Below are 12,974 nucleotides of genomic sequence, written 5' to 3'. Positions count from 1 at the left end.
AGCATGGTATAGTAGTTAAGAGCAGCAGCTTCTAATCTGGTGAGCCAGGTTTGATTCCCCACTTCTCCATGTGGAGCCAGCTGGGTGTCCTGGGGCTAGTCACAGTCCTGTTAGAAGCTGTTCCAACTGAGCTGTCCTGTCAGAAGCTCTCTCAGCCTCACCTACTTCACAGGATGCCTGTTGTAGGGAGAGGAAGGGAAGGCACTTATATGCCACTTTGAGACTCCTTTGGGCAGTGAAAAGCAGGGTACAAAAGCCAACTCTTCTTCCAAGAATAAGGTGACCAGATTGTCCCACTTTTGGAGGGACATCTAGGGGTACCTAGCAAATTGTACTTATGTTGAAATTTAAATATATATATTACAATACTATTTTTATGTTCTATGCATTCTATGAAAGTTTTTGTTGCTCCATATAAACCAAATTTATAATCAAGACCCCCCCCCCAGTCAATGGTGTCCTGCTTTACCAATGTTAAAATCTGGTCACCTTATCCAAGAAGGTTCAGGGGGGGGGGCTGTTCCAGTGTAATTCAAAGCAGACTGGCTCTGACTTCTACTCAAATCTACTCAGGGGGAGGTCATTCCCAACTTGCCCATTGATCCTACCATAGCAAGTAGTTGTGGCAATAAAATAGTGATGTCCCCACATATGCTGCCTGAGCTCCTTTCAAGAAAAGTGGAATAAAAATCTAAATGGATAAAAGGTTTGTGCTTTGAAGATGACTGGAAAAGATTCAGTAATAACAGTGCAATTATAGTTGTAGTATAATATCCAAGGATGCTTTGGGCTTTTGATTTGTCCCTCTGTTTCTTTCTTTCAGTCTCTCATGTTGTTGTTGTTGTTATTTTGCTAATCATGTACTATTAAGCTTCTTTCTCCAGTTGCACTTCACATCTCTCTTGAGGGGAAAGAGCAAGGGCAATTTTGGCTAACAGAATGATTGTGAGAATTGGAACTAGTATCTTACATCTATAAGAGGAGACAGTAGAAGGAGATCCGAGGTATGCTTGGGGGGTGATTGTGGATATCTTGCAATCCGGTTTAGTAAACTGTGGCTTTTTAAAAGGTCCATTGTTATTATATAAATTGCCTTCAAAAACACTAGAGGGCAGCGAAGAGGGAGCTGCAAATTTCTCTCTCTCCAGCAGATTCCCAAGAGCTCCATATTACCTAATTCCTTATCTCCAGTGAATGCCACAGGGTGACAAGCAACAACTCCTTTCTGTTTGGAGGACAGACCAAGTCTGCTTGCAAGACTTTATAGAACCTTAGGAGATGACACAGCTGATGTACTGCGCTATTCTTTTCCAACTGGATTCCCATATGGATTTCTGAAGACATCCTCTTCTGACATCAAAGAAGTTCTGTAACATAACTGCACACACAGAGGGAGTGCCAGCATGAGAAACAGATCATACAGAGACAACAGACCCACAGTCCTCTGTAATTACAGAGGATGGATGATCAAAAAGCAGAATTGTTTTAAAATATTGCCAGAATCAGGGCAGCATGAATAAACAACCATTGCAAAGAATCTGGGTACAGGGTTTTTCAATTGCTTAGGTTTTAGAAATGTAGCAGTTTGTTGTTGTTGTTGTTTAAAAAAAAACATTTTGCTCTTCCAAAGGTGGCTCAGATTTTTCCTTTTAACTTTTGTATGAGAGAGGCTAGATAAGAATAGGGATTGTCCTGCTATGCAGTTGCAAGTGACAGAACCTACCAAACGAAAGCTATTATTAACTTCCATCTGCTGGAAGGAAGCTGCAGCTTTCTGAAGAGGTTTTGTTCCTGCAAACTATGCAGATCTGCCCAGAATTCTAATTCTTGTTTACCAATTGAAATGTACTTTCGGAAAGAGCAAGATGTTTCTAACCAAATAAGGTGTGAATATCTATCCACACACACACACCATGAATATTTTTTCCGTATTGAGCCCCAATTAAGCTCTCTGCAGTATTTCAGGTTTCAGGCTGTCTCTTGTTAACCATTTCTACTAACATCTGACTCCTTTTTTTGTTTCGTTTTTTGTTTTGGTCTTTATTGAGTACAAGAAATATGCACACCCTACCAGGAAACGCATCCTTGTACAATGGCAAAAAGATGCAGCCAAACAAGCTCTCTTATCACATTTCGATTAAAGCCTTCACTATTTCAGACCACATGTTCCCAAACATACCAGCTTCCTTCCCTTGGAATTGTAGGTAGTGAGGTAGGGGGATGTTTACTGTAGGGGTAAACTTGAGAAAGGCTCTTGTAAGCAGTGGTCCCCAACCCCCGGTCTGGAGACCAGGGCCAGTCCGTTGTTCAGTCAGTACCGGTCCGTGGCTCTTCCTCGACCTCCTCCCTGGCTGCTGCCTCGGAGGCTGCCCTGCCACTCAGACGCTGGATCACCTTTGGCGCCCTTCGGTGGCCGAAATGGCTGGGGCTCCCCCTCAGCATGGCACTGCACAGCTGCTGCTGGCAGCGCCCCCCAGTGGGCGGTGGGAAATCAGGGGTGCCGGTTGGAAAGCAAGTGGAGCAGGGGCTCAGGCAACAGTGACATCCCTCGGCAAAAGACTACTCACCCCCGGGCCTCAGTAAAATTGTCAAGTGTTGAACGGTCCTCGGTGATAAAAAGGTTGGGGACCACTGCTTGTAAGGATTGACCACTAAATGAAATTGTCACATGAAATTCACAATGTGTTTAGATGAAAAGGTGAACAGGTATAATATCAGAAATTCATTGCAACAACAAAAAAATCAGAGCATTTAGGAGGAAGGATGGGACAATAGTTGAAGATGGAGCGCATAAAACCCTTGGCCTTAAATCTTATATTATTTGAATTCCCACATTTCATTTTTTAAAGTTGTTGTGCATCACCTTTTAAAAAATAGGACTATAACTAAAAGCTTCAGTAATGGTAATCCTCATGTAATCCAGTAAGACACTTTAGCTGTAGTAGCATAGTACATTTTCCTGTCTTTGAAGAATGGAGACTGCTCTACTGCTCTATTTTCTGTCACAGAAACTTCTTCTGAACCATGGAAAACCATGAGTTACTAATCTTTTACTCACTATGTACCAGGGTTGCCAGTCCCCTTAGTCACCCATAGGGAATGGAGAGCAGGGTTGCCAGAGCCAGGCTGGGAAACTCCTCAAGATATGTAGAGCCTGGGGAGGACACGGACCTTGGGGTGAGGGAGTAAATGCCATAATGTCCACCCTCCAAAGCCTCTATTTTGCTCACTTTAGTTTGTAGAGGAACTGCAGTTCTGGAGGATCCCCAGGTCCCACTTGGGGCCTGGCATCCTTGCTGCGCACTGTGTGTCCAGGTAGCTCCCAAGCTTCAAGTTCATCAAGAACACATGTAGTAGTGCTCTGCAAGTAATCTTATGATAGTTCACAATTGGCTGGGCATTCATCCTGAACATCAGCACTGGGAGAGTGTCGGCTCCTTCCACTGGCACAAATCTAGACACTTTAGTGTTGGGTCAATGAATAAATATAAAGCTGGGTGTCTGGGATTGGCTGCTATTGCAGTAGAATGGGGCAATAAAATAGGCATAGATAGGAATTAGTATAACAGATATGAGTCACTCTTGTGAATATTCAGCTTCTGGATCAGCTATCCTCTGTTCAGCGTGTTATCCTCATCCTAAGGAGCCCCTTGTGCAAGAGTTGTTAGAAGCCTCTGCCAGAAATACCCTTCAGGGTACAGTAACTGCATTGTGATTCTGACATTATACAGAGACTCGAACATATAGTCTCTTTATTGGCAGTTGGTTCTTTCATTCCACTTTGTTATGTCCTTTCTGTCTACCTGCAAACTTTCTAACAATCCTGCTGTACTCTAAGAATCCCTGCTGTGCCTTTTCCCTCTGCATGGGGGGTTCTATCATGCAGCTTCAGCCACATTATATATGTTCTTTTCATACTTTTTTTGGAAGCAACCAGGTAGCTTTCATGCCACCAACTAGGAATGAGGGAGTATGAAGTAAATAGTGCACAACTTTTAATCTACAAATCAAGTATATACTTCATTTGACAGGGTTAGATTAATCACGGGGCCACAGGATAGTATCTTAGTCACTATGCAATTTCTACAGTGGCACAGTTGCCAAAGTCCAGTCATAACATTAGCTGGAAGCCTACCATCAATATTGGGGTAGTATGTCAAATGTCTCTAGGGGCCATTCCGCACAACGGGCACTGTCACTAAATCTGAGCGCTATTGAAAAGCGCTGCAAGCAAAAGCGGCAGGTCTCTGTAACGCACACAGCCAGTTCAGTCGAAAAAAAGGCTCTCCCACTAGCGCTGCTCTCGTAACGTGCAAGTTTCTGGTCTCGCTGAAATCGAAACAAAGGAGGCAATATTTTTCCACGCTTCCTCCCTCCCCTGGCCGTCAATCAAACACAGCAGCTAATTAACTGTTGTGTTCGTGTTTCCCTTTAAAAACTGTTTTTTAGAAACCCGAAAACACCAGTAGCAATGCATATTCGTTCATTCGATGTATCAGAAAGACCTTTTTCACTGGCTTAGGAGCTGGCGCTTATTCGTTTACACACTCTGAAAGTAAAAGAAAAATCACTCCCCCCAGTGCTATTGCTGGCTGAAATTATGGGCAGTGTCAAACGGGGGGCTGTATTGTGCTTGGAAACTTTACAGACAATTGCTTGTGGAGGGATTTCAGCCAAAGAAGCATCGCTTATTCATTGCTTTTGCCGGTTTAAGGGGGAAAAATGGCGATCGCGACACCGAAAGCTCAGGTGCGAGAGATTAGGGAAGGACATGCTTGCTACCACTATACTGAGAACGCACATGCATTTTTCGGATTTGTTGCAGGTTGTTCTCAAGAGTCTAGCGGGTTTTACAACGAAGCAATTTTGCAGGAGTGTTGCAGATTATGTACGACGTCATGAAAAATGAAGAATAAACAGCGTTACACAATGGTAACATTTCAGTAACATTAATGCTGTGCGGAATGGCCCTAGATTTCCCCTACAGATACTTTAGCCATCTCAATCTCACATTGTTGTTTCTTGGAGCAATAAAATATGTGCACCCATAAATCCTTTTGAATATTTCTGGGTTTCCTCCCTACAGTAAGCAACCAATGAAAATTAGGACAAATAGAAGAAAACACAGAGGTCCTGCATAGCTATTATTGGTGGCAAAAACATCAATCTTTCTTTTTTCAAGATTTGATCCATCACTGTGCTCGGAACCAGAAAAGAATTTTCCTCAAAAGCCAAATTGGCAGTGCTTTAGGATAGTGCTCAGTGTAGCATGCAGCTTTATCTAATATTTGCAAGAATGAACTTCAAATATTCTGCAATTTATTTGTCCCCTGTGGCACACTGGTAAATTCTGTTGGTGAAAACAGTTGATAGAGGGGCCTGCCATTTGGACTTTTTCTACATACAGTTCTGTTATCATTATGAAGCAACAGAAGGAGAGAATTTCAGACACAAGGAAAGATTGAAAGCTTCTGTAGTTGGTTGTTGGCCTGTTTACACTACAATTGGTGTATATATATGATTTATTAATAATTCTTTTTGCAATCAACCATGCCCAAGGCAACATACAGGTAAACCAGTACTTTTTGAAAAGATAAACAACTGAATTATGGTTCCCCAGCAACCAGGGAGGATTAAAAGACTTAGGGGACCTGGTGCTGAGGCCCTTCCTTGGCAATTGAAGTACTCAGCTCTTCTGTTTTCTTTTTAATGGAATCTGCTGAAGAAGCTCGTTTTATAATGTATTAGATGTCAGGAAACCAATATAAATGTTATTGCAGAAGGAAACCTGTTTTAGTTCCCATGATTACACTTCAAAGCAGCTGTGCCCCCTGAGAACAATTGAGAGATTTATTTCTCTTATAAATCCTAATTTTACAAAGAGGTCATGTTTTTCGTAAATAAAAAGGAATTTGTTAAATGTAGTCGAAATAGGAATAGTCTGCATGTTATGAATCAGAGAGACTACTTTCATAGCATTCTGGAGCACTGGCTTTCTCAAGGTGAGACTTGGAGAAAAAAATGGAGAGAGTGGGCAGACATCCCACACTCAAAAAGCTGTTTTGATATTGTTCCAAAAAGGGAAAGTTTGCTTGAAAGAAGAACATAAAAATCAAGAATTGGCTTGCTGGCACAAACCAAAGTCCAGCATTCCCCTTTAACACTGTCCAATCAAATGCTCAGACAAGAAAGCTCAGATGCGATAAACATGATAACAGTAAAGAAATTTGATACTGTAAATATTCTCCTTTGTAAATTCAAGTGTGACAGAAGCATTCATGATTCACTGAAGATCATTCATTCCATGAATATAAAGAGACCAGCACAAATTGTCACAGGTTTCCTTAAGTCATCATGAAGCAGGAGGCCATTGCATTGCAGGGGGATATTGACCACCGAATGAGAACACTGACAACCATAATTTCTTGTCTTCGGTTGCCCTGATGGGGAAAAGAGGCTGAGCAAACTCAGACCATCCGTTTAACTGACGCCTAGCTCAGCCACGCCCCCTGTTGCCATGCCTGAAAAGTCCCTGTTGGCGTTCCTCCCCCACAGCAGCAATGGCCCCCTTTAGATGAGTCTTGGAGGCTTTTTATGGAGCAGGACAAATAAAATGTGTTAGCTCAGAAATTTATTTAATAATAGAAAATAGAGGTTAGAAAGAGAAGTGATTAAACTTATAGGAAGAAATTGTGGTGAATATCAAAAGACTCCTTTCTAGAAATAAAGGGAGAAAGGGATGTAAATTGTTTATCCTATAAAGTAGTAAAATACAAAGATATAACATATCTTTACATTTATAAGACCTTGACTGGTCCAGAATGAGATCTTGGGGTCATGGTGAATAATTCAGTGAAAATATTAACTTTTGTCTGCAGCTACAACAGTGAATAAAGCAAATGTTGCTCTACAGATTATTGGGATAGGGACTGAAATTAAAATGGACAATATTACATTGACCTTGTATCGATCTGCGATATGGCTATGTCTGAAATAATGTTTTGGTCCTCAGCTCTAAGATTCTAGGTAGAGGTAGAGATATATGTAAACTCCATGCAAACTATCACAGCAAGGAGAAATCTTCTCCCCCTCTCTGTGCTTGCTGTGCTGGTTTTCTGTTGGTACATAACGGTTTATATTGGGAACTTGATAACTTGATCCACCATAACTCTCAACCTATAATCAGAAGAGGTGCAGCGACTCATTTGGTTTCTACTTTTGTACCCCTACTTTATTCTACATTGCAGATAAATTAGGTCTAAGATGGCTTTAAAAAGTGCATTGGTCAAGTTTATGGAAGATTGGACCATTAATACATCTAATTCTCAATAGGGTCTTCTCTTTGGATATTTAAATCTAGAGCCTGGGGTCATGGGCAAACAAGACAGGTCTTTCTATAAATCTGAAAAAAGTCTCCAGCTTTGTAGACAAATCTGAAAACTAAGAAAAAATATATTGTGGGTTAACCCACCCACAAAAATGATAGAAGGAAGCCTATAGCTATATGCCCTCCATAAGCCTGGCTAGTTAACAAGTCTTGGTATCTGTCAGTAAAAGGCAAAATGAAAGTCAGGGGCTTTTCCAGGGCTGATTAGTTCTACAAGGAAAGATTCACCCAGGCCAGGTCCAGCAGGAAATATGTTACTTTTTTGCCTTACCTAGCTTGACTGCTTGCTACTGTTCAAGGGCAGCTACCCCATGAATGCCAGCATGGTATATTGGTTAGCATTTCAAACCATGACCTGCGAGACCCAGATTCAAAGCCCCACTGTGCCATGAAGGTCACTGAGTAACCTTGGGCCAGACATACATATTCAGCCTAACCTACTTTCAGGGTTACGTAAAGATAAAATGGAAGAGAGAAAAATAACATGAGCTGCCTTGGGCCCCCAGCAGGGAGAAAAGCAGAGTATAAATAAATAATATAGATGAAAATGGAGAGCAGATAATGGTTGGTAGCTGGGAAAGCAGGTAAAGATATGGGGACTGCTAGGAGGAAGAAAAACTTTCTGCATGCCATAAATATAGTGAAACCGCTAGCTACATCCTCCATTTTGAAGCACTAGTTGGGGAATCTCATAGATTCCCCAACCTAAAAAGTGCAAGCTAGAGGAGAGCAACCAGCTGGCCACCAGCAAAAGAAATGTTAGGAGGCGAAGAAGCGCTATCTCCGCCTCCAATGTCCCACCCTCACACCCACCTCCCTCTCCCTTCTCCTGGGGATGGGATTTTTTTTAATGCCAACTGCCTGGAGCAACGAATAGGCATTCAGTCATGCAGTCCAGTCTGGGAAACCCTGGCACACCAACATGTTTTCACAATAAAGGGGCTGTTCAGCTGTGCAACTGCTTTCTGTACCTGTACTACATTTTTCTCTAAATCTTATTATTATTATTATTATCATCATCATCATCATCATCATCTTTCGATTTATTGCCCGCCACTCCCTTACGGCTCGTGGCGGGTTACAACATTTTAAAACCCCCAATAAAATCCATTAAAATCCCTCAACAACAATTACAATATAACATTATCAAGACATTATCCGTCACCTATCTATGCTAAAGAAATTTACACTTTGCCAATCTGATATTGGAAGCAGTCATTACAGACTTTATTTATTGATGGATTTATTTTAGGATTTATATTCCACCCTGTCTTCAGAATGGCAACAGCAGCATCAGAAAGACAAAGCTGGATGAGCTTGCCACTGCAGGGATTACCTCCTATACAAAGCTGCAAATGGTATTTTTCATATTGATTCTGAACTGGAGAGATTAATTTATAACTCACATTGTTTTTAAATTGCTTAATGGTAAGCAAGCGAAAATAGCAACGTCAGTGATGTGCAGGGGCATATTGAGGGCCTTTTCGCACGGGGATCTTTGTTGCAAATTGTTTGCGGAATGAAAAATTGCCATTTAAAATAGTGGAATTCGTCGTTATGCATACCTGCCTTTGTAGTGGAATCAGTTGCGTTTTTTAGCGTTTCCCACAGGCTTCCGGTCTCGGCAGAAATCGCTAGAAAGGAAGCGCTATTGCCAAGCTCGTCCCGCCCCTGGCCGTCAAGCAGCCAATGGGCAGCCGTTAGCATGCTCCCAAACAGCCCCTTTCCCTTTAAGAAAGGTTTTTTTTTAAAAAAAAACCAGACCCATAGCAACGAATCTAGGTAGATTCGTTGCAACGGAGAGACCCATCCAGCTGCCTAATGTGAGCTGTCGTTTGATTGTATGATCGTTGGCACGCTGCCTCGAGTGATAAAAAAAAAATCCCCCCCCCTCTCACAGGCCCGATTTTCGGCTGAATTAATGTGTAAAAAATAAAGGGACTTTATTTCAGCAAACGGGCTTTTATGTGGTTTGTGCTTAGTGACTAAAGGTGAAGGACTGAAGCCAGGGAAGCCTCTAAACAGAAAGAGGCTCGCTGGTGCGTTTATCCCCGCTCGCTCGGAGAAAAAAAAATGGCGATCGCTTCACCGGAAGTTTGGAGGACAGGCTCAGGAGGAGGGACTTTGAAGAACCCGCAACAATGGTAACGCACAGGTCTTTAGCGCTAGTGTTGCAGATTGGTTGCAGGAGTGTATCGCTATCCGGAGGGTGAATCCACTTTTCTGGATTCCCCTGAAAGCGCTACAACGAAGCGCTTTTTGCTGATTGGTTTCAGGAGTGTTGCAGATTGTCTGCGACGTCGTGCGTTAAGGCAAATTAGTAGCGTTTTCAATTAGCAACCATTGTGCTATTTTGAAGCCGTGCGAAATGGCCCTTAGAGTGTTCTGCACCTGGGGCAGTGGGTGGGCAAGACTTGGTGATATGAGAGGACGGGGCAGTGCTTGGTGATACAGGACAGGAATGAACAGGGCAATGAGATGAGGTGGTATGCTCTGCAGGTGGGGGTGCTCTGAACATACTCCAGGGCTCTACTTTCCTCACCCACTGCAATGAGCTAAGCTCTCCGCACAGCTCCTCTGGGACACACTTAGCCAGCAGGTGCTGTGTTGCTCTCTCAGAGGAGGACTATGGCACCCAGAGTGCCAGCTGAGTGGAGAATGAGGCAAGATGGGCCAAATGTTGCTGGCTGTGCCATGGAGTTGTTAGGGACTCTGGGCTGGCAGTCTGTGATGGCAGTTTGTGATGGCTGGGTTCACTGACAACCAGGCATTGTAGCTCCTATTCACAGCCCAATAGAGGTACATGGTGGGTGTCCCGAGGCCACAGTGATAGCACTGCCTGGGAGGGAGGGAGGGAGGGAGGGAGGGAGGGACGGAGGGCTGTGCAATAGGCACCAGGATTGACACTGCAGCAGGGGAGCTCCTGAGCATGGGCAGAGCACAGGGCGTAGGGAGAGGCTTTGAATCTAGAGCGCAGGTTGCTGGCCTAGCCCTTCCAGGAGCTAGAGGGAGGGACAGCGACCTGCCAAGCTGGCAAGGGAGTAAAAGCAGTGCAGGATCAGTGCTGAGTCCGGCCCATAAGGCAGAGATACCCCACCCATCCCTCAGCGTTTCTCTGCCATGTCTACCTTCTCCCACCTTCTTCCCTGGCCAGGATGAGAAGCAAGCTGGTCAGCACAGCTGGTGTCAGGTGGAGAGCCATGTGAGGGAGGAGGATCATGCCCTCCCATCCCATCATGCCCAGGGCATCTGCCCTGGTTGCCACACCTTAGGTATGCTGTTGACTATGTGTGGTCTAAAATCATTCTGCACAATTCAGCATTATAATCTCTGCTATCACTGGTTTGTACAGGACTTTTTTGAAAATTTAGAAACATATATCTGAACAAAGCATAAGGATTTGCTAGCTTGGCAGTATCATCCTAAAAACACTTTCCTGGCATTAGCTTCATTGAATAAATTGGGACATTTCTAAAAAGATACGACGAGGATCACTCACTCCCTTTAGCACTCAGCAGGTGGCTTCAGTGAAGGGGGAGGAGAATACCATACAAGTTAAAAGCTTTAAGATTGGTCAGAAAATTGAGTTAAGCAACGTGGCAAATAATGTATACTTTAAAAATAGTAGCATTAAAGCACTATTAAACGGTTTAAAGGTTTTAGAAAGCAACACATGTACAGCAATATAACTGCCCTAGTTAATGTTAGTAAAAGAAAACAAATTATTCCTTTTTTTACAAAACAGTAAGGATAATCCTGCTGTGAGATGTATACATGGCTGCTCAGAGCAATTAGCATGAGCTATTTCTTTGCTTTCTGTAAAAAAATTACCACCATAGTGTTCAAGCTTATATTTATTTTCATCCTTTCTTTATATTAAAAGGCACAGTTATTCCCCTAAAGCCCTATATTTTAAAATATGGCACTGACTGTGCGTAATAATAGCTGGGAGCTGATCTTGATTTAGGAATGGATTTAACCATTCTGGGTGCCATTACAATGAAATGATTGCACACATTAACAAGCAATTTCAGTACAGTGGAGCATCAAGTCAAGCAGCATTATCTAACATAACTGGCTGTAGAATGGCCAATTTATGGTTTAAGATATCTGGAGGTGACATCACTACAGGCCTCTATATGCTGGATATTGTAACTCTGCATGCAAGAGGATCTGGGAGGGAAAGGGTTAAGAGAATATTCTGTTGGAATATGCAAGATCTGTAGTGTGTATGATTCAACAGCATATGAAGAATGTCCAGCAGGGAGCAAGGGAGGAGATGTGCATTTAGCAGAGTTAGATTAGGAACTTCCTGATAAACCAGAGGATCTCAGATTTGTGGGACTGACAGTTTTACAAGAACTAAAATATGAAAAGACAGATATGACAAAGGGACTGCTAAAAGGGAAGCACAGTTGATTTATGAACTGGACACTTTAATACCGAATGGGCTTAACAATGTGATTGAATATTCATGGGTTTTTTTGTAAAGGACTCTCTAATCTTGTTTATTTGCAATCAGTTTTGGTAATAGTATAAGGCATCTTATGGATATATAACAGATAGGTATGAAATACTTGTGATTTTTTTATAAATGACAGACCGAAAGGGCTATGCAATACTAAAGAAATAAGTAATTAAAAATACATGGTATATTAAGTCACTTACTTTATACAAATAATAGACCCGGAGGGCTATATGATTGTTGATATATAAATTATAAAATTGTAAATTGTATTAAGTAAACTAAATTTAGGGCATCAGTCCAAATTTATTTATTTTTTTAAAGATGGCTATACAAAGCAACGTCTTGGTAAAAGAGTCAGTAATATTGAAAGGTGGGTGATACATTGTAACATGAGAATTTTGTGAAAACAAGTTTCTATTTGCTTTGTTTTATAGTTATTTTATTTTGTTTAGTGGGAAACATGATGGTTTCAGTTGAATGTATCCTGAACGTATTCTCGGTGTAGAGGAAATAGGAAACTGTGGCTTTCAGAGCCGCGCCAAAAGAAGAAATGGGAAGTTAAAATGAAGCTAAAGGATATCTAAAGGTGGGTTGTGAGAATAAGTTTCTATTTGCTTTGTCTTAAAATTATCTTGTTTAGTGGGAAATATAACGGTTTCAATTGACTGTACCCTTGGTGTAGATGAAATAGGGAACACTCTGATTTTGTGGAGCAATTATTAAACAGAGTATTTCATCCAGGCAACCATGTCAGAGATGCTTCTGGGGAGGGCAAAAGTCTCACCTGGCCCCACCCACTTCCCAAACATACTTGGCAAGTGTTGGGAAAGGGATCAATAGGCACCATGGTGCTCACTGGTACCATGTAGGGTAGCGATCCCCAAACTGTGGGCCACGGACAACTAATTGGAGGTGGGCCGCAAAGGACACCTTCCCCCCCCCCCCCCGGCCCTTTACAACACACTTCGGGTGTCATTGTCTCCCATCACTCCCAGAGGGGACTATCTCGTTGCCGAGAAACAAGCTCAGGGTTCCCATTGATTTGTCATTGTCATGAGTTAAAATTTCCATGAAAATAAAATGTTCCTTATGTTCATTGTTGTCGCATGTCTGTATCTT

Source organism: Paroedura picta, chromosome 7 (assembly GCF_049243985.1).
Source record: "Paroedura picta isolate Pp20150507F chromosome 7, Ppicta_v3.0, whole genome shotgun sequence".
NCBI lineage: Eukaryota > Metazoa > Chordata > Lepidosauria > Squamata > Gekkonidae > Paroedura > Paroedura picta.
The sequence above is the reverse complement of the archived record's forward strand: the minus strand, read 5'-3'. Positions refer to the sequence as shown.